Below are 27,239 nucleotides of genomic sequence, written 5' to 3'. Positions count from 1 at the left end.
TCAATTAGGAACGAGCTTGAAGTCACCAAGGGGAGCATATGCATAGATTTACACAAAGGCGGTGATGAAGATGGTACTTGTGGGAGGTACCCGGCTTGCTCCTATGGAAAGCATCACCAAACTGGTAGTGAGGCTGCCATGTGGGCAGCAATGTGGCTCACACATGGGCAGCAGCCCAAAGGGCCACAAAAAGATGCATGCATGGGCTGGCTGTGGGGCTGGAAAGAGCCCAACCAGGGGCATGAGCAAAGGGCACAAGAGCTGGAACAGTGCGCAGCAGAAGCACTAGGGAAGAACGGCTGCAACAGTACCTGGTCAGCAAGTACGGAAGGTACTGCAGGTGGTATGGCTACTGCAGCAGCAAGCACAGCAGGTATAACAGGGATGGGATGTGTGCAACAGGTTGGCAGTACAGCAGCAGACTCAGCAGAGTCAGGGCAGATGCAGGGCCTGGAGAAGACTATAGTAAATGGAGAATGTCCAGCAGACAGGAGCCTGCAGCAGGGACCTGTATAAATAGGCAGGAGCCTGTTTGGTTGACTGGAACGGCCCCAGACTGGGTCCACTGGCAGTCTGCCAGGTTGGCCAGTCTGTCAGCTTATGCTTGGCTGGTCTGTAGAGAACCAGTCGGCCAGTTTGCTGGGGGTTTTTCCCTTATGAATAGGCCTAACTCCAGGCAGGGAGCCAAAGCCATCTTTGGAGCCTCACCTGCAGGTCACTATTCTGAGTGAGGAGCAGAAGGAAAACCAGGGATCTACTTCACCATTACTTGCAGGGCAGAAGTCCAGCACACCTAGCTTCGTCTGCAGTACTCTATCAGAGCATACTTTCGCTGGAGTTGTCAACCTAGAGCAGCTACTGAAGTCGATTATGCACACGCAGTGATCTAGGAGGGGTCTACAACAGAAAGATCAGCAAGCAGAGCCTGTTCCTTGTGGCTTACCTCAGCACCTGTTTGCTGAAGGTGATGTCACATTTTCTCTATTTAAGTGTCTTGTGATCTTGGGATGTATCTTCCGCTGCGGAGTAGTGTTGGCCTTAAGCAAGCAACCTACCTCTATGTTTTCTAACACAGCCAATGAAACAAGACATCGAATGGTGGTCATCCCACAAGTGGGGGCAAAAGTCTCATCAAAATCTATCCCCTTTGCTGAGAATAACCTCTTGTACCTGTCCATCATACGATCAGATTTTCTCTTGATCTTGTACACCTATTTTGTCAGAATAATTTCCTTCCCAATGGGCAAATCCACCAAGTCCCATGCATTGCTTTTTAAAAATAGAATCTAACTCTGACTTCATGGATTTCATCTAATGCTCTGTCTTAAGCATTCTCAAAACCATTGGGTTTGCTCTTCTTGTTCCTCTTGAACTAGGCAGAAGATCTGGTAATGTGTGTAAAAGTAAATAGTTGGTTAGAATTGGCCAAGGATTTAGTTGTTGAGGTCTTTGATGATCAGGGTCCGAGACGACTAGGAGGCTCCGAGACTCCCATGCACATTAGATGGTTAAATCATTAGCCATGCTCCTAGAAATGAACCAAAGGGGGAAAATGATTATGAATGGGGAGGGGTTAAAGTGTTAGCAAGAGGCTGAATTTAGTATGGAGTCTTCTAGGGGAATGAGGGATTGCATGTGCACCGTTTTGAAATGGGATGAATGATTTATTCAAGCTGAGCGTGGGAAAAAACTTTTTATGTACAGGAATTGTAAGGCTGGGTGGTGATAGCATCTTGGACACCTGTGAGTTGGTCAAGGTAGAGGGCCTAAACTTGAACGAAATATTTGGTATCAGAGTGCAGGAAGAGAGTGAATGAGCTGAAGGTTGCACATTGCCTAAAAACAACCTTGGGATCTATTGCTCCAGTCTTTGGAGTTATCGACTAGGGCAAGAAGCTTCATACTCAACAAAACAGCAGTTGCCCGCCTTGGAGATACCCAGGAGGAGTCTCCACACGCTTTCATTCACTTTGGGAAGAGAACCAATTTTGGATCTCTTCCAACGGCAATCGTCCATAGCTACGTAGGATAGTCGACTTGATGCCGGTACTAAGCATGAAATCTTTCCAAGGCTAGGCGAAGATCTGAGCAGTGAGAGAGCGTAATGAGCAGATAAGGTAGCACGGATTGATCTCGCGTGACATTGAATTCCCAGGGGTTTGTGATTGTATGCGGTCAGATTGGGGTTGTGGTTGTGTTGAGCAGTAAATGTTGCAGGATACTCGTTTGGGTGATGACCAAATAGCTGACCTACGGTCAGCCTCTTAACAGTCAGACGATCCAACAGGCAGGCAGGTGTTGCAGAACAAATAATTACAGGAACAAGATTGGGCAACGTCACAGGCGAATTAGATGAAGATTACAACGCTTAAAATCGGGAAAGAGTGAAGAACAATGAGACTGTGCAATTGCTATTTCTTTTCCAAGTGAACCTTGTTTGAGTTTGGGATATTCTTGTTATTCAAGCTATAGTCTCAATCTTTTACAGTTTTCGACAATTTCACGTATTGAGATTATGTTTGTATAGCAGTGGTTTTGGGACCTTGTTTATGTGATTGTAATTACTTTTTTGGACGGCATGAATTTCGTGACAGCACATTCTTTTGTTTGCCGACGAAGTGAAGCTGCCACGAGTTTGGGAAACATTGGAATAATCAGATAAGACAAGAAGGATTCTCCAAGAGGGATCATTGGCATGTTGCTGAATAGGGAACATGAGGATTACAGGTTACCTTGGTAGGCTCAGGAATCTGGAGCTGGTGGAGAGATTAGTTCCAGAGCTTTGGAATGGAACGAGTTGGTGGGGAGCTATGTCCATCAGTCAGAGTTCTCAATATACAGAGTCCTGGTTGGAGGATGATTGGAAACGAACTTGTTACTTTGCAAGGTCTGGTGGTTTTCTAGTTTCTGAGGGGGATGAGTGGGATGGACCTGCTGGTGCCTGGGTATCTTGAAGACTCTAAAGTGTCAAGTCACTTGGACCAATGACCCTACTAGCTCAAAATTGGATCGGCTTGTTCAAGTACAATGGGTCTGTGGACCAGATGATGACATCTTTGACATGTTCCGGAAAGCTTCTTCATGGGAGCTGAAGGAGCTTCTCTTTGACAGGGTGGAGAGGGCGCCTCGGAATATAAGGGTCAATGCCCTGCCTATTATCCCCCAATGAAGAGTGCAACGGGGCTTGACGTCTACATTATGGTGGGTGTAAATGCCACATTGTCGAATGTCTGGCATATCTCCCTCTTTCAGTATCAGAGAAATCCAACCACAAGAGTCGAAAATCTCTTGAGAAGCCGAGTGCAGTCGAGTGGAAAAAGAGCAATCTTTTTTCTTTTTTTTTTGGGGGGGGGGGGGCTAGAGGGAAGGGGCGAGTCTGCTCCCACCCCTTCTGGATGGCCAATCAGACCTGCTATGAGCTGACCGACCAGCATTGTGTAGGCAGTCTGGCCCAAACCAATCCCATAGACTGTCCAGTACAGGCCTATGAATTACCGACCAGTATAGGCCCAAAAATGACCTCTGTCCAGCCCCATATCCAAATCCCTCTGCTTAGAATCTGCTGCATGTTCTCTGTGAGCTTCGACATTGGCCCTTACAAATACATAATGGTGCACAGGAATCCAATAAGCGGACATTAGATAGAGCATTGAACATGGTATGATTGTTCACGATTGTCCCACTGAGCACATGCAAGCTCATGCACGCACTCAGGCACACACAAGAAATCATTTTATATCCAATAAAATGGAATGCTCCTATATAATACATCCTAACTATGATTTTTCCGCCTTCCCTAAAACACCAGAGGTCCATGTTTAGTTTCTTTAGAATTGATTCGTGCTCTTAGCTTTGTGTCTTGTAAGCTTTGTTCTTTATCTGTATCTGTGCTTAGGAGTGTGAGTGTATTGCACGTATCTGACACGAAAAAGTATAGTAGAGCCAAACAAGGTTCATTAGAACTACAAGATGAGGAGGAAAGGCGCATTTGTTTGTGTGTAGGTAAAATAATCACATGCAGGTCAATACCGATCATTTTTTGAGGACCTTCAAAGAATTATAATGGCGTTTCTCTGTGATAAGTTTTGAAGACCTCATTGCTTACTGCTGCTTGTTTTCATCAGTTAAAGCCATTATTACGTCATTTCTACGCGTTTAAATGTTTTATTTTTCTTAAAAAAAGAAAGCTTTTACTTTGAGCTGAAAGCTTATCAGGTACGCTGGTTAGTTCTGACAGGCAACTGGGAAATGATTGTTTTCTTTTGGGAGCAGCATGCCAAACATCGTGGAGAGATACGGCTATGACAAGTCAACTAGAGGGAGCGATGAGAAAGAGGTTGGCGTTATTCTTCGATTCCTGTTTTAATGTAAGATGCATCAAATTACTTGACCATAAACACAAGAACAAGTCCGAATAAATCCACCTGAATGCATTGTCCCTGATATTCAGGATGACTATTTTGTGAAATACTAGGGCCATGAGTAGACGTGATAAACAATTAAGGGAAAGAGCAATTCCACTGAATTGGACAGAATTCTCGTACCAAAAGGCCTCTTTTGTGCAAGTGCGTTTGCGACTTGCGTTCCCACATGCCAGATGAAGGAATTTGTGATGGTTTGTCCATTCAATCGTATCGTCAAAGTCGCCCGTAGGCTCTCGAAGGCACAAACAGGAGGCAGAGTTTATTCAAAAGTGACTAATTTAAAAGTCTTTTACTTTATAGCCTGATTGTGGTTCACATATTTGGACCTAGAAACCCCTACTTATCTTGAAATGAAAATATTTACCCCATTGAATATTTCAGAAAAACCTCCTTGTATGCTGAAAGGCTCCCAATCAATGGATTTAGTTCTTACAGAATTAGGGGTAAATTTCCTTGGGAGGACTTCTGTTCTATCAACTTCGCAGAGGTCAAAGCTTTTTCACCCACGATGCAATTGATCTAATATCTGTGACATAAAGAATATATTGTGATTTAGTTGCTTGTCTAAGAAACACCCTAGGCTTCCATCAATAGATGGGGAAGGGAGGCCATGGTGATTGCTATTTGTTTGCGAGCTTATGACTATGTAGAAATATAAAGCATACTAGTTTGATGAAGAATTGCTCCTCGTCTTATTTCACTCTTGCAGAAGGATGACATCGAGAAAATGAGGAAGAGCATACACAACTTACAATTAAGAGAAAGGTACAAGTAGATCTTTTGTAGCAATTACAACAAAAAAAAGGTGACTACCTTGTATCATAGAGAAAGATAGCATGCCATAAAGTACCCAAAAAAAAAGCCAAAATTTTGCTCATGCTAATATAGTTTTGCTTGGAATTGTTTTTCTAGCAAGCATCTTTTGTCAATGTATGATGCTTAACAAATCTTTATGTGGTGAGGATCTTGATGGTCTCTCGTTGCTTGAGCTAGTGACTTTAGAAGAGGAAATGCAAACGGGTTGGACTAATGTGCATGAAAATCTAGTAAGCTTCATATCAAACATTGTGTGTTTATCATAGCAAATGCTTCTTGTGTTATGCTCTTCATTAAAATGATTACAACAAATGTTGTGCACTAAAAAAAAAAAACATGTCTAGCCTCTTATTTACTTTAGGGTTTGGTTAGTTGAGAAATATTATAAATGTGGCTTCTTATGTTTGTGGTTGTATAGCGTGGATGTGTATCTCGACAACTTGACTCTTGGAATAATGAGGTAACCCTGTTGCCATTAGATACTCTTACTCATGGCGCATTGAAATCTCAAGTACAAAGTACATGCTTATGTCAAGATTGATTAGTATTAGCAAAGGGAAATAAGAATATGAGAAAATTGAATGCTTCCAACATAGGCCACCATGTCCACAATTCTTTTCTTGAAAATTTTGGATTCAGGAGAGAGAGAATAGACAAGTACACATAGTTTTCTCCTTTTATCATAATTAGCCTTCTTCTGACATGCTAGTGATTCTTTATGAGATTGATTTTTGTATTCAATTGCCTAGAAGTTGAATAGAAGGACCTATGTGAAAAAAGCATGCTAAGGGTTTCTAGTATGTGTGTTGAGAGCGCACCTGTATCACAATGGTCTATACATGATAATGACATTGGTTGGATGTCATAGTTGATAATCATGTTGTTTTTAGGGGATAGAGTTGTGTAGGTTTTAGATTCATCAAGATTTTTCACAACCGATGTAAACTAATATAATCAACCACGCATATATAGACCGTATGCGTTTTACTTGCCAGGAGGTAGTGATATGGATATCCCATATCACATGGAAGACATTAGTAGTAAACTACATATTTGATACAAGCATGCTTGAATTGCAGGTACTAATATCCCATGGAAATCTGAGTTGACTTCAACTTAAGTGATTATGCATTTAGGTTGAACATGTACGACAAGCATCAGAGGCAAACTCATCTTCCCTCTCTGGAATCATCACAGAGTTACAAAGCCAACTAAATAATATGCATCACTTTGAGTGTTTGCAAGGTGGGAACATGCAAGAAAGGTACTGTGTGCCTTAGTCCTTTTTATGATACGTCTTTGATTCGCCCAAGAAAGCAATGATTGTCCCACGCCTATCAATTTTTACACACAAACCGTCTTTTACATGGATGTTCTAGAAAATGAAATGCACGCAAGCCAATAATTTAAACTACAAGAATATATTTGCCCTTATATGCCATTAATGTCCTCATTCGAAAATTGTGTACAGGGCCACCTCATGCCAAGAGATAAACGAATTGTGTTTAGTAGAGAAACCAATTGTGCTTCAAGACCTCAATAGGTCACCATGTGAATCCTAGACTTTTTTTAAATGATGTTTGACCTTGTGGATTATTATTTTGTCTATTTTTTCATCTACTATAACTTTAACTATTTATGGGCATGTTATGTCTACCATGTATTCTATTTGTTGTATATGTCATGTAAGCTTTCACAAAACATACTATTATTTATAATGATACTCTAAAATGTGTATGATTGTGGTAAGATCCCTTTTGCAAAACTTCATTTGTACTTGTTCATTATATATTTGAATTTCCCATAACTTAGAGTGGTACACATAGTATCTCAAAGTCAAAAATAGGGATTTTGTGTTTTTTAAACTTTTTAAGAGTTCGAGAATTAAAGTTATTTGCGATGGACAATCATACTTAATTGTAAGGGGATAGATTCTTGTTAATATTCCTTTTCATGTTAATTTTTGTTTGCATACTTGCATACTTGTACCTTTTAGCAAGATAATCTTTTAAAAGATATGCACTTTAGGAAAGTATTTATGTATTGTTTTCTTGAGATGTTAATATATGCTAGGATGATGCATGTTATCTCTCAGCATCATTTCTAGATTGGAAAATGAAAGATTTCCTACGATATTCCTGGAGTGCTTTAATCCAACTCTTTTACGGTTTAGTTTGTATGATGTAAAATGCTCCAAAATGAATTTAAAGTAATTAAAAAATGGAACTACGTTGTGCACACATTCACGCTACAAAACTATTGAAGAACTATTCAAGAGAGCTTAACACAAGCACTAAGATGTCTATCTAGTCGTCCCCTCAGAAACTAGGAATAGACCAGATTTGGCAAGTTACCAAGCATCCTAGGTCTATTTTAAGCTACCCCACCTAGGATCCTAGGGCTAGATCCCTCCCTACTTTGCTCCCCCATTTACCCCCCCCCCCCCCCCAAATCCTCTTTTTCTTATGTTTTTCCTCCACCTCCTATGATGGCTTTGTTAGCATCCCATCTCTTGGGCCACCAACACCTCATTTGGGATTGTTCATGCTCATGATCTTCCTATCCTTGGTCTATTAACTAGACGATATTAGCTAGTGTTTGGCCTAGCGCATGCATTGTACTTGTGCAACACTGCCTAGGGGCCAACCAAATTTACTAATGACTTGCAAAGGTTTTATCCAGTCCCCTCGGCCCTCGCGATCTTGGAGTAGCCTTACCCTAAGGTCTCATCTACCCTTTGACAATCAGGGAGGTTTTTTGAAGTGCCTATAGGCTATATAGAACCCTACTGCCCCTTTCCCCCCCTTTGCATCCCTTTTCTCCTTTTCCTTCCCCCCTTCATCCCTTTTATTTTGCCTTAAGTAATGGTTTCCTTTTGAAAGTCTCGAATTCAAAAGGGTGGCACTTGCTATAGATAGAGGGCGTCACATGGTAGTGTTCTCAACACCCTCAGGAATCTAGATTTCCCTTCGTTACAGGACAAGCAATAGATGTAAAAAGCTATTCTTTCTTGTTCACGATTTACGAGCCACCCTTTCCCATTCCCCCATGTCCCTTCAGAGTTTGCAATTCATGTCAGACCACTCCCCCATCATTACATCTTGATAGGGTCTTCCTAAAACAGGTTGAGGACTTTGAATGCACTGTTTTAGAGGACATCTAGTGGGCCATCGCATGGATATGGGTGGCAGAGGATGCCCTCCCACAAGATGGTTGAGCTAATTGGACAACCAATGCCATTCAAAGGAGCAATGTGGAGATCCAATCTCATGCACTATAGTGCAAGCAAACCCTAAAGAGAGAGAGAGAGAGAGAGAGAGAGAGAAGGGGGGGCAGAGGGGGACCTATGGGGGGAGATGCTCGTTAGACACAGGAAATTAGGAGGTATAGATAGTGTTCATTCTTAACTAGATGTCCTAGGTATGCTAAGTGGCCACTGGGCTTAAGGGTGGCAAGCGGTGCTATGATGAGTTTTAGTAGTGTCGTCACTTAATGACTTTTTGAGGATGGGTGGACACTCCTAAGTACACGTTTGGTTTTGGTCTGTCTCTTTGCTTGTTAGGGGGACAACATGGCTTCACATGATGGTTCCAACCATAGCATTGATGCATATTTTAATCCGTGGCAACAATAGTTGGAACTGTTATAAGCTTGTATTGCTAGCCTTGCTTATTACTTCTAGGCTTTGCAAAACACCAGGCCATGAGCTAGTTCCGTTTGAGACAATGTGACACCCCCTCCAAAAGCCACAGTTCGATGTTGACTAGATATAATTACCAACCTCCTACAACGAGCAAAGAACATAAAAGAATTGAATCATAAATAGCTTTCATAATGTGACATGACTTGCAATAAAGCAAGAGGTGACAACCCTAAGAGAAAGAGGAATCTACATGATTAACTAGGCCAAATTCACATTTTTAAAGCAAAATTCATTTACAACACTTATTTTAAATCAAACATAAAATTACCAAATAATACAAATAAAGCAATTATTTTACACACAAATTGCTTGAATTAAAGCCATCAATGTTAGTAGAATTGCGTAGGAGATTATGATATAATAGATGGACTAGTTAATGGAGAAGATGGCTAAATTTATATAGTGACAACAACATACACAATAATCCAATTGTTTGGATCCAATAGGTGCAAAAACACGATCTGAAATTTCAAACCTATACACAAATGTGATACAAGATAATTGGACATGCATCTTTCTGAAATGCAAATAGGACACCACAACACAAATAAAGTGACAAGAGAACAATTTCAATGCAATGTGCATAGCTCATACAATACATGATTCACAAGGATTTACCTGGTTTCTTCCTAGCAAAGGTTAATTAATGCGGTCTAACATACACTGTGCTCTCACATATGCAATTGAAGGAAATCTTATATCTACTGTCACCACTGACAACTTCTCATACAATACATGATTCACAAGGATGTACCAGGTTTCTTCCCAACAAATGTTAATTAATGTGGTCTAACATACACCGTGCTCTCACATATACAATCGAAGGAAATCTTATATCTACTATAACCACTGATAACTTTGAACTTTCACATTGATAACACTGTAGAACAAGAATCCGACTGGCCATATAACAAAATCCTCATGGAAATTTTTAGTATTACAAATGCAAAATTTACATACCACCCACTCGAATATAATGACATTAAACACTCTTTGTTTATCAACACATGCAGATGGGCTAAAAGGACTTTACTTTATTATATACGATCATGTTATTTATCAGATAGAAGTTAACACACATCAACTAACATCATACTTTACTAGCAACAAATATAAATCCACCACAGCTCCTAGCAATATGCAACATCACGTCTCCACGATAGTGCATATAGCTTAATACAAGCATATACACAAAAGGTAGCTGATTATGACATAATTGAAGCAATATTATAGACTAATAGAGGAAAAACAAATAAATTACTCTCTCTCTCTCTCTCTCTCTCTCTCTCTCTCTCTCTCACTATCTATTTATACATACATGTGTGTGTGTCTATGTGTGCATGCATGTGTGCCTGTGTGTGTGACTTTGAGTTGGTTAAGTGGCTTGCTTATGCTGGCTTGTATGAACCTATCTATAGTCTAGCAAGTTGTGTCGCTCGCTTATGCTAGCTTCTCTCTCTCTCTCTCTCTCTCTCTCTCTCATTGTATCAAGTTTTTCACAGTCTCATAGACCCGTCGGTCTTTTGAAGACTTTAATAAACTCACTCACTCTCTCTCTCTCTCTCTAACTATCTATTTATACATACATGTGTGCATGTGCGTGCACACGCGTGCGTGTGTGTGTGTGTGTCGCTCGTGTATGCTAGCTCATATCAATCCACAAAGTAAGCATGGTACCAAATTGTACTAGTATCCAATGAAATAGATAGGAATTGGAGATATCCTAAGTATCCCTAGCTCTAATAGGCAAAGATAAAGAATAATTGGGTGAACGATAAATGACTCAACATGGCAACTATCTAGAAGGAATTGGAGTCAACAATGAGGAAGCAATTATGAAATCTTATGCATCTTTGATTCCATTCTTGAAATTGATTTTATGGCTTAGTATTAAGACCAGGCCATATGGAATGAAAAAATGATCAATGCATTTGTGGTTCAGGTGAAACTCGATGTTGCTAAAGATGTGTTAGATCCAAATGATCCTATGCACTTTAGTTGCACATGATTTTGAGATGGAAAAAGTACACAAGGTGAAAGAAATGCCCTTGTGGAAGTTAATTTGAGAGATCAAGATGAAGCAAAAAATGATGCACATTAGCACAAAGCTTGACCTCAAAATTCAAAGAGAGTAGCAGTACTCGTAACTCCTTCCAAAATGTCTTTGAGTGGTGCTATCAAGACATGAAATAGGTAGATCCAAAGCTTTACCAATAGTAGATCAATTTGGAGGAGGCCATTTTGGCTCAATAGGAGTGATACCAAACAAATCCCAACTATGCATTATGGGTGAATGAGAAAATTTCATTTTCTTGGTTGACAAAATCATGTGGTTATTCTTAAATGTCATTGTTCAAAAGAAGGATTGAAAGTTGAGGGTGTGCATGGATTCCTAGATGAAAATGATCCTTTTTTCTCTACCTTTCAAAGATTTGGTACTAGATGTTTTCAAGAGCAAGATGAATTCCTTTCTAGATTTTTTAGATGGATTCAATTGAAATAAATGGTTCTAGATGGTGTCTACAAATAAGGACAAAAAGTCCTTTATTATAGAATTGAGAGCTACTTCCAATGTCATGGTATTGGGGCTAAGGAATGCTCCCATGAACTTTCAGTGCATGGTGTAGCAAATGTTTGATAAATGTCTAACCTCCTTAAAGTGGGAGGTTCTAGATGATTTCAATGTGTTTGAGGAAAAAGATGTTATCTTGGATTATCTCACCAAGCTTTGTCTAAATGTGGATAGTCTATTTTATGTTTGAATCCCAAAAAATGTGTCTTTGTAGTTAATAGTGGCATTATTTTGGGACATGTGGTGTACCAATCCAATATTGTGATGATTTGACATAATTTAAGAATTGCATTTGTTTGAAAACAGAGACGCAAGTTTTTGGGACAAGTGCTTTGGCATTGCTGGTTTTTGCACTATGTGGCTACCAACTAACTAAGAAAGATCACCCATATTACTAAACAAATTCTGTGAGTAGGATTTTACTAACCTTAATAGGAGGGTTATTGCAAGTCCAGCAGTATTGAGACAACTAGATTCGTTTGGAGAATTTAATGTTCACGTGGACACTTTAGACATTGCCATTGATAGTGTATTGACCAAATCATCAACGAATATTGGCATCAACCAATTTATTATTCCGACAGGATGTCGTCCACAGTGCAGTGCAACTATTTCATGACTAAGATGGAGTCCCTTGGGACGATAGATTCCATCAACAAGTTTTGACATTACCTTCTTGGGAGTTGCTTATGTAGTCTTGTACCTAATAAAAAAACCTGCACACAATGGAAAATTTCCCAATAGATCCTACCACTACAAAAGTTTGATTTATGGATCCAACACATTCCTAGTTATGAGCATGTAGTCACTAAGTTTTAGTCCCAAATAGACATAAGAGAACCCCCAGTTAGTGTGATAGACTAGTTCTTGTATGCAAATCTGTGTGGAGTCTATTTGTGATTGCTTCTAGCCAAGACTGGCATGATGAGATCATCCACATGTTGGACGCAAGTCATTACCAACATTTGGCCAAAATAAAGGCCGTTCTGCCTTAATATCATCTTCTCGCATTTTTGCAAGGTCCTTTATCAATTGGTAGGTCTTGTTAATTACAACAATAGTGTGTTCCTTCCAACAGGGCTTCCAATCAGGAAATCTCCGGAGCATTTCCTCTTTGTATGCAATAAAAGCTTTTAAGCCTTCTATTTCACCTTTGGATTTCTCGCTGAATTCTTTTATAGGAGCCCATGTTGGATGCATTTCTTTGCTCGGGATTGAAGTTAAAAGGGAGTAAGGTTCTTCAGGTTCCCATTTTGTATCAAGAGAATAGTGTTGCCATTGCATCACTGGTTTTTCGTCCTTTAAGAAAAAGCGAAAATAGTGTGGAGCGCTATGACCTATCAGGGCATCACCACCTTTTTGTATGAAAGGTAGAATAAAGCTCTTCCAATCATACATCCTCTCAACCATTGAGCATATTGTTCCTTCCTTACAGCCACTAACTTGCCTCCCACATTTTCTTATCAAGTCATCCATTGTCTCCATGTCCTTGTGTTTTAGTTCTCTTGAAACTGTGCTAAATACCTGATCGATATCCTCATGTGTGTGCCCAACCAACAAAAACTCAACTTCACATTCTATGAGCGATTAGCATTTAGCAAAATGCAAAGAAGAGTACATTCTTATTCTCTCGTCCGCAATTGTCTGCTTGTACTGTTAAAGTTGCTGGTAGGCGACCTTTTTCTGCATGTACATTGTGAATTGCCTTCATAACGGATGTTACAACTTGATTGCTATCATGTAGATGCAAGGAATCAATCCATATGTCTGCAAAAAACTTAAATCCGTGCACTAACACTCCACATAGATGTGTCTTTAAAAAGTATTTGCCTTGTAGCTTAGGTGGAGTGTTAACGAATCGAGGTAATGTTGTTGTATTTTGATCCATACCATCTACAATAACGCACATGTACTCATTTGGGTGAGAAATAGCTTGCTCCTTCCAAAATGCATATTTTATTCTAGAATGTCGAACAAGTCCATGATGAAATTCTCTCTTACATTGGGATAAGAGCTTTATTTTTTTCTCTTAAGATAGTGAGGTTCAGTCCAGGACAACCCCTGGTCTTTGGTATCAATGAGATCCTGTAGAGACACCATGAATGGCAATAGAGTATCCAACCCTGGTGTGGAGGATGATTGCGAGAGGTCACTCTTCATAAACCCATAAAGCATGTGCGAGCAAGCATTGGTTTAAAATCACCCCTATTCTTGCATTTTTACATCTTCAATCTTAAAATTGTGATAGTCCTTCATAAACCTACATATACAAATTACATTAAGTTGCTATTTTATAATCCCTTCATGTAGATTCATTTTTGAATTCCACAATTTAATAGTGGTATATGACCCGAATAGCAGGAAATTAAATTTAATGAATTTAAGTACTAAGAAATGCAATAATTTCAACCACCGACCTGGTCAATAACTACTGTTTGTTCAACCATGTTGGTTCAGGACATATCACATAATTGGTGATTAATCTGAAGCAGCAACGGTTGTAGAATTCGGTGTTAACTTGTCCTTAATAGTCATTAGTAATAAACTTACTAGTTTTCAAATATGAAAGGACACCAACTATTGGGTGTACCTATTCAAGTATCAAACCGCTTATGGATGACATATTGTATACTTTCTGATCATGAAGGAAATATATAGCTATCTGCAGTTTCGTATGTTTTGTAATCTTCTTGACATGCAATCTATCTTGTTCTAAAATTTCACAATTCATATGTATTGTTACCTATATTTTTGATATGAGAGAGCAAGCATTATAAAACTGGAGGGAAAAAAATAGCTGATGGCATCCTCTAGTGATGGCGGTAGGGATAGGGCATCTCTTAGCGATGGCAGCGACAAGACACCCAGTGACGGCGGCAAAGATAGGGTGGGAGCTCACCCTGCCAAAGTAATCCCCCTCTACCCAAGTGGACTAGAATACAGATAGTCCCAAATCAGATGAGGAAAGGACCATGATGGCCAAGGTTCCTTATGCATCAGCAGTTGGGAGTCTTATGTATGCTATGATAGCTACTAGACCAGACATTGCATTTGCAGTGGGAGTTGTTAGCCAGTATATGGCTAATCCAGGAAAGAGGCATTGGGAGGCAGTTAAGTGCATCATGAGGTACATGAAGGGTACCAAGGAGACGTGCATCTGCTTTGGTAGAGGAGACATGCGTGTACTTGGGTACACAGATTCAGACTATGCAGGGTATGTGGATAGTAGGAGATCCACTTCTAGTTATGTGTTCACCTTTGCAGGTGGTGCAGTGTCATGGATGTCTCACGCACAGAAGTGCGTTGCTTTGTCTACCACAGAGGTTGAGTATGTTGCAGCCACAGAGGGTTGCAAGGAGGCTATATGGCTTGATCGGCTAGAGGGAGATTTGGGGACTCATACAGGTGTACCAACATTGCATAGTGATTCCATGAGTGCTATTCAGCTAGCACGGAATATGGTCTTTCATGGAAAGACCAAACACATTGAGGTCAGGTACCATTTCATCAGGGAGGTACTTGAGGACAAGCGCATAGAGCTTGTCAAGGTTCATACAGATGATGCTGACGAAGAGTCTACCTAGTCAGCGGTTTGAGTATTGTCGTGTATTGATGGGCATTGGATAGTATGCTCATTGGTTGTTCTCCCTTAAAGGCACATTGTCCTTTAAGTGGGAGGTTGTGGGGGTTAAAGTCACTGCGCCTTTACCCTGGTTATGTACAATACTCAAACACATATATAAATGAATGAAAAAGAAGATTAGGGTGTTCTGCACCCACCAAAACTTGTGTGGCTCTCTATTTCTCTCTCTCCCTCTTCCGTTCTTGCTTCCGTTGAGAGCACTCTCAGTCCTACCCATGATATTGTGAGTAATCAATTGTCTTCCACCCCTCCTTCGTTGACCCTTGAAAAACATTGCCAAACATTTTCAGAAATTGTTGTTTGTTTGACATTTTTTGCCTCTTTGGGATTTTAACATGTCCAAAGCTTTTTTTCCAAAGAGTATAAAAAGTATGAAAAGATGCCGGTGCATGCCCTCTTTGCCTCTGTGTTTCTTCAATAGAGTTAAATACTTCTTTTTTGGTCAAACCTATCGGAAGATGCATTTTTGATAGGTGGGGTTGCGGTAAAGCATTTTCATAAATGTAATCTTTCAAAATCGCTATTGCCGCAACCGTTGAGGCTCTTGTTTTGGGCCATGTTTCCATGAATGTTAAATTTAACTCCATACTTTGCTTTATTAGCCAAATTCCAATATGTGCCATGTGATAATCCTGTAATAATGCGATATGCATTATTGCATATACTTTTTCCATTTATAAGAGGCCTTATTTGCTGTCCTGAACTTCGCCTTCTCTTATCATTTACAAGAAAGCAAGACAATCTCGTGAGTAGGTATTCATTTCTTCTGCTTCCTTTCCTTTGCCAGACATGTTCTCTACAACCCTTGATGTCATGTAAGTTAATGGATCGCATACATGTACGCTTACAGCATGTAGATCGCATTGCTTTTAGCATACCATCTTCATTCATTACTCTTATTCTCTTTGGTTGCTTTTTTGGATCTGCCTGGACTCGTTGTCTTTTCATGCATCTGTATGTCCGTTTTGGGACCTTCTGTACATTATTATTTGGATTTGTGTAGTTCTCCTTGTAAGATTTATTTGTCACGTTGTTTTCATGAGATGTTGCATCCTTGATCTTATCACTCTGACAGTCAAATACTGAATATTCCTTTGTTGATGTCATCCTTGCTTTTGATACATTCGTCAAACCATTTGTAACATTTACTATTTCACAATCAAAGTCAAATACCGAATAGTCCTTTGTTGATCTCATCCCTACTTTTGATACAATCGTAGAACCACTTGTCACAATGGCATTAGAGTGTCCCGAATGATCTTCAAACTCATCTATTCCTGAGAGAACATCATCATTGATGCACTTTTTATGGATTTCATAACTCCATAGTCAGTGGTGATAGAGTGTCCAGAATGATCTTCAAACTCATCTATTCCTGAGAGAACATCACTCATTGATGCACTTTCTATGGATTTCATAACTCAGTCTTGAAACTCCTTTACTCCAGAGAGAACATCACTCATTATACTATCGTGCATGATTTCCATAATTCCATAGTTACTTGGTTTGACTCTAAGAACTTCATCAGTATCCATGAAGCCATCCATGTTTGAAAATATATCACTTTTGACATCTTTGCCCAAGTTCTCAATGTGCATGAACTCATCCACAACGGATAAGGCATCACTTGTGAAATATTTTTCTTTCTCGGTACCAATGAACTCATCGACTTTTGATAAGACATCAGTGCTATAGTTGAGTGCATTGGAATCATCCATCTCTGAAGGAATAGAGCTTGGTACATTGGCATATTCTTTCAATTCTTTGATGTTGTAGTATACATTATGTTTATCATTAAAAACCACATGCTGAGTCTTTCCAATCTTTACAAATTGCATGCTCCATCTCAAATCCTTACCTACCTCATAGTAGGGACCATCCAATGACATTGAGTTATCATCCATACCATCATAAGTAACTTTTTAAATTCTCATCTGCGCAAATGTCCAGTGTTCCACTTGTTCAAATCCCAAGACTTGACCTTCTGCTACATTCTTATTTGCAAATGATAACATTTGTAAAATATCTCCCACTCTAAAATCCAAAGATATGCACTTTGTATTCCTAATGACATGTGTTGGATAAGTCTCATCTTTGTCCCATGCAATAAATGCTTTGTTAGAAGTATTATAGGGCATAACATCTCCAAGGATTTCCATATCCCCACACTTATGCTTTAGCTCAACATAGGCACTAAGAATCCTTGATACGATAACCACCACCTTATCTTCGCCAAGTCTTCTAAAGTGACAAATAGAATTTTGGATCACTTTCATGGATTGTAGCAAATGCAACTACTTCTCTTTTATAACATAGAATCACCTCCATCCCCAGAATAAATTTTATAGCCATCTCCTTTGTGAGTTTCCTTTGCAAACAAGCTGTAACAACCATTATAAAGAACATTAGTCTCTTCTCAATAATCTACTTTATTACTGATTTAAAAATCTAGATCTTGTTTAAAAATTTAATCAAACCCTAAACCAAGCATCCTAAATCCTAACCCCTAAACCCTAAACCCTAAGTCGACCCTTGAAACCATAAACCCTAATTCCTAAACCCTAACCCCTAATTTCTAAACCCTAAATTCTATACCCTAATCCCTAATTCCTAAACCCTTAAACCCTAAGCCCTAGATCCTAAACCCTAATTCCTAAACCTAAATCCTAAACCCCTAAATCCTAATTCGTAAACCCTAACCCCTAATCCCTAATCCCAAAATCCTAATCCCAAAACTCTAATTCCTAAACCCTAACCCTTAAACCCTAAACCCTAATACCTAAACCTAAACTCATAAACCCTAATCCCTAAACCCTAACTCATAATCCCTAATCCCTAAACCGTAAATGTTAATCTTGACTCTCTAAACCCTCAACCCTAACCAATAACAACCCTAAACCCTAAACCCTAAACCATAAACCCTAAACCCTAACTCCCAAACCCTAAACCCTAAACCCCAAACCCTAGACCCTAAACCCTAACTCCCAAACCCTAAACCCTAAACCCTAAACCCTAAACCCCATACCCTAAACCCTAAACCCTAACTCCAAAACCCTAAACCCAAAACCCTAACTCCCAAACCCTAAACCCTAAACCCTAACCCCCAAACCTTAAACCCTAAATCCTAAATCCTAAACCCTAACCCCCAAACCCTAAACCCTAAACCGTACCCCCTAAACCCTAAACCCAAATCACCAAACTCTAAACCCTAACCCCCAAACCCTGAACCCTAAACCCTAACCCTCAAACCTTGAACCCTAAACCCTAACTCCCAAACCTTAAACCCTAAACCCTAAACCTTACCCCCCAAACCGTAAATCCAAACCACCAAACCCTAAACCCTAACTCACAAACCCTAAACCCTAACCCTAACTCACAAACCCTAATTCCTAACTCACAAACCCTAAACCCTAAACCCTAACTCACCAAACCCCAAACCCTAAACCCAAACCACGAAATCCTAAACCTTAAATCCTATGAGTGTTTTTAGTAATATCATTTATTTAAGTAATAGTTTTAATTAGAATTCATAAGTAGTAGTGGAATTGATAGTTGGGAGGGTGGTAGTCGGAGAAAGGGAGAGTGGGAAAGTGGAGAAAGGGAATGTGGGAGGGTGGTAGTGGCAGAAAGGGAGAGTGGAAGAGGGAGTGGGAATGGGGGCGGTGGGGGTGGGGGTGGGAGGATGGGAGTGGGAGTGGGAGAGGGAGTGGGAACGGGGGAGGTGGGGGTGGGGGTGGGAGAATGGGAGTGGGAGTGGGAGAGGGAGTGGGAATGGGGGAGGTGGGGGTGGGGTGAGGGTGGGAGGATGGGAGTGGGAGTGGGAGGGGTGGGGAGTGGGAGTGGGAGGATGGGAGTGGGAGAGGGAGTGGGAATGGGGGAGGTGGGAGTGGGAGTGGGAGGGGTGAGGTGGGAGGATGGGAGTGGGAATGGGGGAGGTCGGGGTGGAAGTGGGAGGGGTGGGGCAGGAGGATAGGAGAGGGAGTGGGAATGGGGGAGGTGGGGGGGTGGGAAAATGGGCGTGGGAGTGGGAGAGGGAGTGGGAGGATGGGAGTGGGAGGGGTGAGGTGGGAGGATAGGGGTTGGAGAATGGGAGTGGGAGTGGGAATAGGGGGGGGAGGGATGGGGGTGGGAGGATGGGAGTGGGAGTGAGAGGTGGAGGTGGGAGGATGGAAGTGGGAGAGGGAGTGGGAATGGGGGAGGTGGGGGTGGGGTGAGGGTGGGAGGATGGGAGTGGGAGTGGGAGGATGGGAGTGGGAGAGGGAGTGGGAATGGGGAAGGTGGAAGAATGGACGTGGGCGTGGGAGTGGGAATGGGGGAGGTAGGGTGGGAGGATGGGGGTGGGAGTGGGAATGGGGTGGGAGGATGGGAGTGGGTGGGAGAGGGAGAGAAGATAATCTAATGGAGAGGCCAATGGGAGAGGAGATAATGATATAGAAGGACCAATGAGAGAGAAGCACTTAAAACCCTAGTTTTTCTTATATATACTCTCCTTCTCTCATTGTTTCTCTCATTTCAACAAGGAAGAGCAAGAAGAGAAGCAAAAAGAGGAGGAACAGCAAAAGCAAGCACAAGCATAGATCTCAACCCTTTTCCAGGTACTTTTTTTTAAATTTGTATTCTTTGAAATTTTATTTTAGAGAGAGAACTTAGAGAGAGAAAAGTGAAGGAAAGACTTTTAGAGAGAGATTATAAGAGAGAGAGTCTTGCTGCCTCGGCAGCAAAAGAGAGAGAGAGAGAGAGAAAGAGAGAGGGAGAGAGAGGAGAGAAAGAGAGAGGAGAGACGTTTAGAGAGAGAGGGTGAGAGGTAAAAGAGAGAGAGGGGGGGAGAGAGAGAGAGGGGAGAGAGAGAGAGAGAGAGAGAGAGAGAGAGGGGGAGAGAGAGAGTGGGCAGAGAGAGAGAGAGGGAGGGGAGGCCGCTATCGCGACAGCGCGAGAGAGAGAGGGGGGAGAGAGAGAGTGGGGAGAGAGAGAGAGGGGGGAGGCCGCTGCCGCGACAGCGCGAGAGAGAGGGGGGGAGAGAGAGAGTGGGGAGAGAGACAGAGGGGGGGGAGAGAGAGACAGAGGGGGGGAGGCCGCTGCCGCGGCTGCGTGAGAGAGAGAGGGGGGGAGAGAGAGAGTGGGGAGAGAGAGAGAGAGGGGGGGAGAGAGAGAGAGAAGGGGAGGAGGCCGCTGCCGCGGCAGCGCGAGAGAGAGAGGGGGGGAGAGAGAGAGTGGAGAGAGAGAGAGAGGGGGGGGAGGACGCTACCGCGAGAGAGAGGGGGGGGAGAGAGAGTGTGAGGGCACGCTGCCATGACAGCACGTGAGAGAGAGGGGGAGAGAGAGAGGGGGGAGAGAGAGAGTAGGGGTGCGCAGTCGCTGCCGCAGCAGCGCACGATAGAGAGAGGGGGGAGAGAGAGAGTAGGGGTGCGCTGTCGCTGCCGCCGTTGCCTCGAGAGAGAGGGGGGAGAGAGAGAGTGAGGGGCGCACTGCCGCGACAGCGCGCGAGAGAGAGAGGGGGGGAGAGAGAGAGTGGGGAGAGAGAGAGAGAGGGGGAGAGAGAGTGGGGAGTGCAAGTGAGAGAGAGAGAGAAAAGGAGAGGAGAGAGTGGGAGAGAGAGAGAGAGAGGGGAAATGAAGAGGAGGGGAGAGAGTAAATAAAGATGAGAGGAAACGTAGACTAGAGGGGAGAGGAAAGAGAGAGAGAGAAGAGAAAAAGAGAGGGAGAGGAGAGATGAGAGAGAGAGAAGCGTACTAGAGTGAGAGAGAGAGAGACAAGAAGAAGAGAGAAGCGTACTAGCATGAGAGAGAGAGAAGAAGAAGAGAGTAGATGAGAGAGATTGGCGAGAGATGGACGAGAGATGAAAATTTAGAGAGGGAGGGCACAAGAGAAAGTACGATCGAGATAGAAAATCTTACCAATGAGGAGGAGAAATGAGTGGGCAATGATCAAGGAGAGATAAAGGAGAGATGTTTTGATGGAAGAATTTGGGAGCTACGATCAATGAGGCATATTAGAGGAGATTGGTGTGTGATTTAGTTGAAACTTAAACAAACAAAACTATAAACCTTGGTGTTTGAAAAGAGAAACGTGTGGAAACTTGAATTTCAAATTTCTCGCCTTTTTTTAAACTATGAATCCTTGTGTTTGAAAAGATAAACGTGTGAAAACTTGAAAATTATGATAAAAGACAACCTTGTGTTTGAAAAGACAAACGTGTGGAAACTTGAAAAGTGTGAAAAGTCAAATGTGTGCGAAAAGGAAAACTTGTGGAAACTTGAATTTTAAATTTTCCTTTGTTTTTGAATTTAAAATGAGTTTCACTTCCATTTTCAATTTACTAGTTTAATTTCTCAAATAAATTTTCTGAAATATAGTTTACAAAAATGCATTTTGTTTTGGAATATAGAAAGTATAATTTTAATTTTATTATATTTTTTAAAATTTTAAAAGTAGTTTAACTTACATTCGTTATTATTACTTTAATTTATTTCTTTTTAGGGAGAATTAATATATTCTTCTAGGTAAATATTAAAATTTTAATTTTAAGTCTTATTTTCTTAATTTTACGTTATTTTTTCATAAACTTTAAGTTAAATTGAATTTATTTATATTTTAAATTTTGTGATTTCAATTGTCAAAGTTTAAACTTCTTATGATTGTGAATTAAGTTAAATTAATTTGAATTAAAAAAGAGTTTGGGGGTTTGGGTTTAAGGTTTGGGGATGAGGGTTTAGGGTTTCGGAGTCAAGGCTTAGGGTTTGGGGTTAGGGATTAGGGGTTTACGATTTAGGGTTTGGGTTTGGGGTTAGTGTTTAGGGCGTTAGTATTTGGGGATTAGCGTTTAGGGTTTAGGGTTTAGGTTTTGGGATTCATGATTTAGGGATTAGGGTTTAGGATTTGGGGGTTAGGGTTTAGGGTTTGGGGGTTTGGATTTAGGGTTTTGAGGTTTGGGTTTAGGGTTTAGGGTTTTGAGGTTTGGGTTTAGGGTTTAGGGTTTTAAGGTTTGGGTTTAGGGTTTAAGTTTTTGGGGTTAGGTTTTAGGGTTTTAAGGTTTGGGAGTTAGGGTTTAAGGTTTGGGAGTTTAGGGTTTAGGGTTTTGAGATTTGGGTTTAGGGTTTAGGGTTTAGGGTTTGGAGTCAAATTCATTTTGTAGTTTTTATTATTTAAATTCAAATTTATTAAGATTTTAACTTCTTATTAATGTGAATGTTCAATTCTTATGAGTTGTAAGTAAATTAGTTTTTTAAAATATAAATTTTATCTTTTTTAAACTCGCAACCTGAGTGTATTAAAAAGAATAATGGAAAATAGATTATTTTTTGCCTTTAATTTGCAACCTAAGGATATTAAAAAGAACAATGGAAAAGAAATTATTTCTTGCTTTTCTTCGCTTCGACGGTTGGTGTGGTCTAGATTAGCATAGATTAGTTTGTCCTTAGAGGAGAGAACTCCAAAAAAACCAATCAAAGCCATGCTCAAAATTTCCCGACTAGTTCATAATCGGAGTCAGTCCATTCGTTCACATTCGATTTCACACTCACAACAACCCTACCATTTAAGCAACGATTAAGGTTTTTAAACTTTCAAGATGATTGAAAGTTGTATTAGTGGACATGATAGATTACAGTTGAATCAGTTAAGGGACTAGACATAGCAGATTATATTTGTACCAGTTGTGGGAGTTGATAGAGCATTTTACACTTATATCAGTTGCGGGAGTTGACAGAGCATTTTGCACTTATATCTGACAGACTTCAAATTTGTATTCGGAGATCATTGTAAATCCTTATTTTTTTTCACATTTCTGCTCTAAGCCTTATAAAGCCTTTTAGGCTATTCCCAAAGCATGAAATTGACACTTATACGATTGGGAAGAATAAAAACTTGAGGTGTATTAATGGGACTCATTGTACTTTTGATTTTTCAAAGTAATTGTAGTTCGTCAAAGTACCTAAAATTTGTGTTGTGCTTGAATTTAGGATGGATCTTGAGGCTATAGCATTTGTCAATGGTATGACACTGAAATACAATGGAAGAATTTATGCCCCAAAGGACTTCACAAACTGGACCGTTGTTGACACAACAAAGAAAGCATGGTTCTTGGTCTTAAGTAAAGGAAATCTCATTCTAGTGATGACAAAGAGAGAGTTGGAGAAAGATGAGTGGGCATCAAATGTATCTTTCTCAAAGAGCAATTTGATTCAAGGGGGCACCTTACTAGGAATAAAAATTGAAAAAGATAGCAGTACAATGATGATTTATACAAAGTTAAGAATGAGCAACAGATCGCTTCTTCTTTCTAAGAAAGATGCAATGCACTTTGTGATGCTGCCGCCAAAAGCACCTAGATTTCTTGAATTGGTTCCTGCATTGGAGATCCTCCAACATGTGTGGGAGGAATTTCCCATTGAGGAAGCAAGAAAAATGCAGTCAAAGATTATCCTTGAATATTTTCAGGGTGTCATTGAACAAGGTTCAACTTCATTGGAGGGACCTAAGGTGCAAGAATCCACACATGAGAAAGGAAGTGATGAGACAACCATGTAGAATTGGTTCATGGTAATACAAATGAGAGAGGAACTGGAGTGGATGAGATAGAACACATTGTAGCAATGGATGAGGGTCTTGTACACGTGGATGCTTACAAGGGATCTACATCTTAGACAGGAATTGAATTGGTGGAGACAGGACATGCATCAGATGATACAGGACATGCACATGCATCTCAGACAGAAATTGAATTGAGTGAGACACGACATGCATCAGATAAGATAGGACATGCACACACATCTCTTGTTCATGGTATTACTCACTTAGATGGTGTAACTCATGAAGTTGATGGAATAACAGAACAAGTGAATCCCTTAAGTATACTTGAAGTTGAGGCAATAGAAGAAGAAGTAGGGCGATCTAAAGCGGTTCACATAGAGCCCCTAAAAAATAAACCTCGACGTCAAATACAAAAGGCAAGTACTTCACGAGCTACAGTTCCAAGTCCTATAACTCGAAAAAGAGGTCGTTTATATACAAAGAAAGGGCAAAGAAGAGAAGAGGAAGAACACGAAGAGGATGCGGAGGGTCTTGAAATGGAGTCAGATCTAGAAGCAAAAATGTTATCAATGAAGAACCTAAATCTTCGCTTGAATGAGGCTGTGACAGATGAGGATCCAGGATATATATGGGGCCAGAAGACTCAAGTTATACATGCTTCAATGGTGGTCAAGTGTCTTCACCAACAGTAGGACCTTAGATACAGTCTATGCTGAAAAGATTTTTCAGGCTTTGATTGATGGAAAAAAACCAGTTGTTTCTAATTTGGTACTCCGTCCAAGAGCATTTTGGCCAGTCATAGGAGATTATAGTCAATCCATCAATTTCTCTCAGCCTATAGATTTTGAGATGCAATTCACTAAGTTCCTCGGAAAACAAGTTCCCTCACTTCAAGAAGGACAGAGTTCAGTGAATGATCCAAAATGACATATAAAGGATGCCAAGAGAAATTTCTTAGCTCATTGCACATTTGAGGCAATAGATGGTCAGCACTATGCCTAACACCTATTTCTTTAATTTTGGACTCTTGCACTGTCCAAATTCATTTTGTGAGATAATTTTGGATAAAACATTTCAAAAAAAGAGGCTCTTATAAAACAAAACATTGAGTCAAAAAGGAAGATTTTAAAAAATCAAATTAGAAAAAATGACGTGAGATGTTAAAAATAGAGTACATCACATTGTTAAAAGAGACAAAAAAGTAAGATTTTAAAAAATCAAATTAGAAAAAATGGCGTGACATGTTATGAAAACTAGAGTACATTTCAAAAAGAGCACATCACATTTGTAAAGAAGTAGATCATATTACTCAAAGCCATATGGTGTCAAAAAACACCTTAATACAGTCTCTCTTAACATCATCTTAACATCACATTTGTACAAGAAGTAGATCATATTACTCAAAGCCATATGGTGTCAAAAAACACCTTAATACAAAGCCATATGGTGTCAAAAAACACCTTAATACAGTCTCTCTTATCTAAGTAGATCATATTACTCAAAGCCATATGGTGTCAAAAAACACCTTAATACAAAGCCATATGGTGTCAAAAAACACCTTAATACAGTCTCTCTTATCTAAGTCTAGAAGATCTCATCATTGGTCTCTCTTATCTTCTCAACAACCCAATCTTTCACTGCCTCCACAGCTGTATCCTCAACATAATTACATGCGAAGAAGAAATTTAAGCAATCACAAATTGTTTCTTTATAATTTCTCTGAGAGGCTCTCATTATTCTCTCAGCATCCGCATCAAATCGCCCATGACGAGAGCTGCGATAACGCAGGTTACTTAAGAAGTCTAATAGATCTTGTCGTGCTTTTATCATACGTCTTAGAAGTCTTTCACTGTCTGCTATCTTGAGAGTCTCCTCCCTCTCTGCGTGCCTTTGTGCAGCAAATTTCTCTCTCTCCATGTGTGTCAAAGGAGAACCTTGTCAAATTCTGGCCTCTCTCTGTGCTCCTTGGTCAGCAATCCATTCTTTGAGATTGTTAATTCCGAACTCCACGTCTTCGACAATGCCAAGGACATCCATGGGTGGGGAGATGATAAAGAAAGGGAGATGGACTACGATGCAAGAAAGAAGAGAGTGTCTGCGGAAGAACTAGGATAGAAGAATACTTGGTTATCAAGATGGATGAAAGAAGACTCTGAGAGTGTTCGCGGAAGGACTAGGATAGAAGAATACAAGAAGAATACAAGTTAATGAGAAGCACTAGGATGGATGAAAGAAGAGAGTGTTTGTGGAAGAACTAGGATAGAAGAATACTTGGTTATCAGGATGGATGAAAGAAGACTCTGAGAGTGTTTGCGGAAGGACTAGGATAGAAGAATACAAGAAGAATACAAGTTAATGAGAAGCACTAGGATGGATGAAAGAAGAGAGTGTTTGTGGAAGAACTAGGATAGAAGAATACTTGGTTATCAGGATGGATGAAAGAAGACTCTGAGAGTGTTTGCGGAAGGACTAGGATAGAAGAATACAAGTTACTCAGAAGGACTAGGATGTAAGAAATAAGAGAGTGTTTGTGGAAGGACTAGGATGGAAGAATACAAGTGCACTAAGGCACGATGTGTTCACTACGATAAGGATAAGGGTTGGAATAAAGCGAGTGGAGATTGAATGCTCTACTTTAAGTGAGTGGAGATGATAAGGATAAGGGTTGGAATAAAGTGAGAGAAGCATTGCGAATGCTCTACTTTAAGTGAGTGGAGACTGTCCAACTGAATAAAATTCTCATCACACAAGGATTTATTTCCAAATAATCACATCATCACACATTCATATCATAAAATTGTGTGCATGAAGAAATATATTACAAATATTACATCATCACATATTCATATCAAAATTCTCATCACCCAAGGATTTATTTCCAAATAATCACATCATCACACATTCATATCATAAAATTGTGTGCATGAAATAATTATATTACAAATATTACATCATCACATATTCATATCAAAATTCTCATCACACAAGGATTTATTTCCAAATAATCACATCATCACACATTCATATCATAAAATTGTGTGCATAAAGAAATTATATAAATATCATGATTATGCCACTTAAGTAATAAGTCACAAATTGGTGTATAATCAACAAAAACTACAAACACAACATCATACATGCATCACAACTCTTGTGATGCTTCTAGTGGAGACTGTGGCAACTCTTCGGATGCTTCCAATGGAGGCTGTGGTGCTGTAGATGTACACTCGGTCTCTACTTCTTCTGTAGTATGTAGTGCTTTCGGAGTAGACTCAGTATCCTCTTCCTTAAATGCAAGCGGAGGCGGTGGCAACTCTTCTGATGCTTCCAGTGGAGGCTGTGGTGCTGTAGGTGTACATTGGGTCTCTACTTCTTCTGTAGTGTGCAGTGCTTTCATAGTAGACTCAGTCTCCTCTTCCTTAAGGGGAAGCTCTGATATTGCTTCAGTTGCACGTTGTATTCTAATGGCAGCAATTAGGTCTCGAATGATTTCAGCCCTAAACAATTGTATATCCTCCTCTGAATATTTAAGCTCCAAAGAGTCTTCCGATG

The 27,239-nt window shown here is 40.4% G+C and overlaps 1 long non-coding RNA gene across 1 annotated transcript; it reads left to right on the top strand.

Annotated features, from left to right (window-relative positions):
• The first annotated feature begins 5,359 nt into the window (after window positions 1-5,359).
• Window positions 5,360-6,836, top strand: LOC147886428 (uncharacterized). Its single transcript, XR_015543289.1, has 4 exons — window positions 5,360-5,470; window positions 5,659-5,700; window positions 6,377-6,485; window positions 6,712-6,836. It is a non-coding gene; the product is annotated as an uncharacterized LOC147886428 (long non-coding RNA).
• Window positions 6,837-27,239: the final 20,403 nt, after the last annotated feature.

This window comes from Dipteris shenzhenensis, chromosome 24 (assembly GCF_047967505.1).
Source record: "Dipteris shenzhenensis isolate YYH24624 ecotype China chromosome 24, Dip_SZ_1.0, whole genome shotgun sequence".
Taxonomy (NCBI): Eukaryota; Viridiplantae; Streptophyta; class Polypodiopsida; order Gleicheniales; family Dipteridaceae; genus Dipteris; species Dipteris shenzhenensis.
This window is presented reverse-complemented; position numbering and strand designations above follow the sequence as displayed.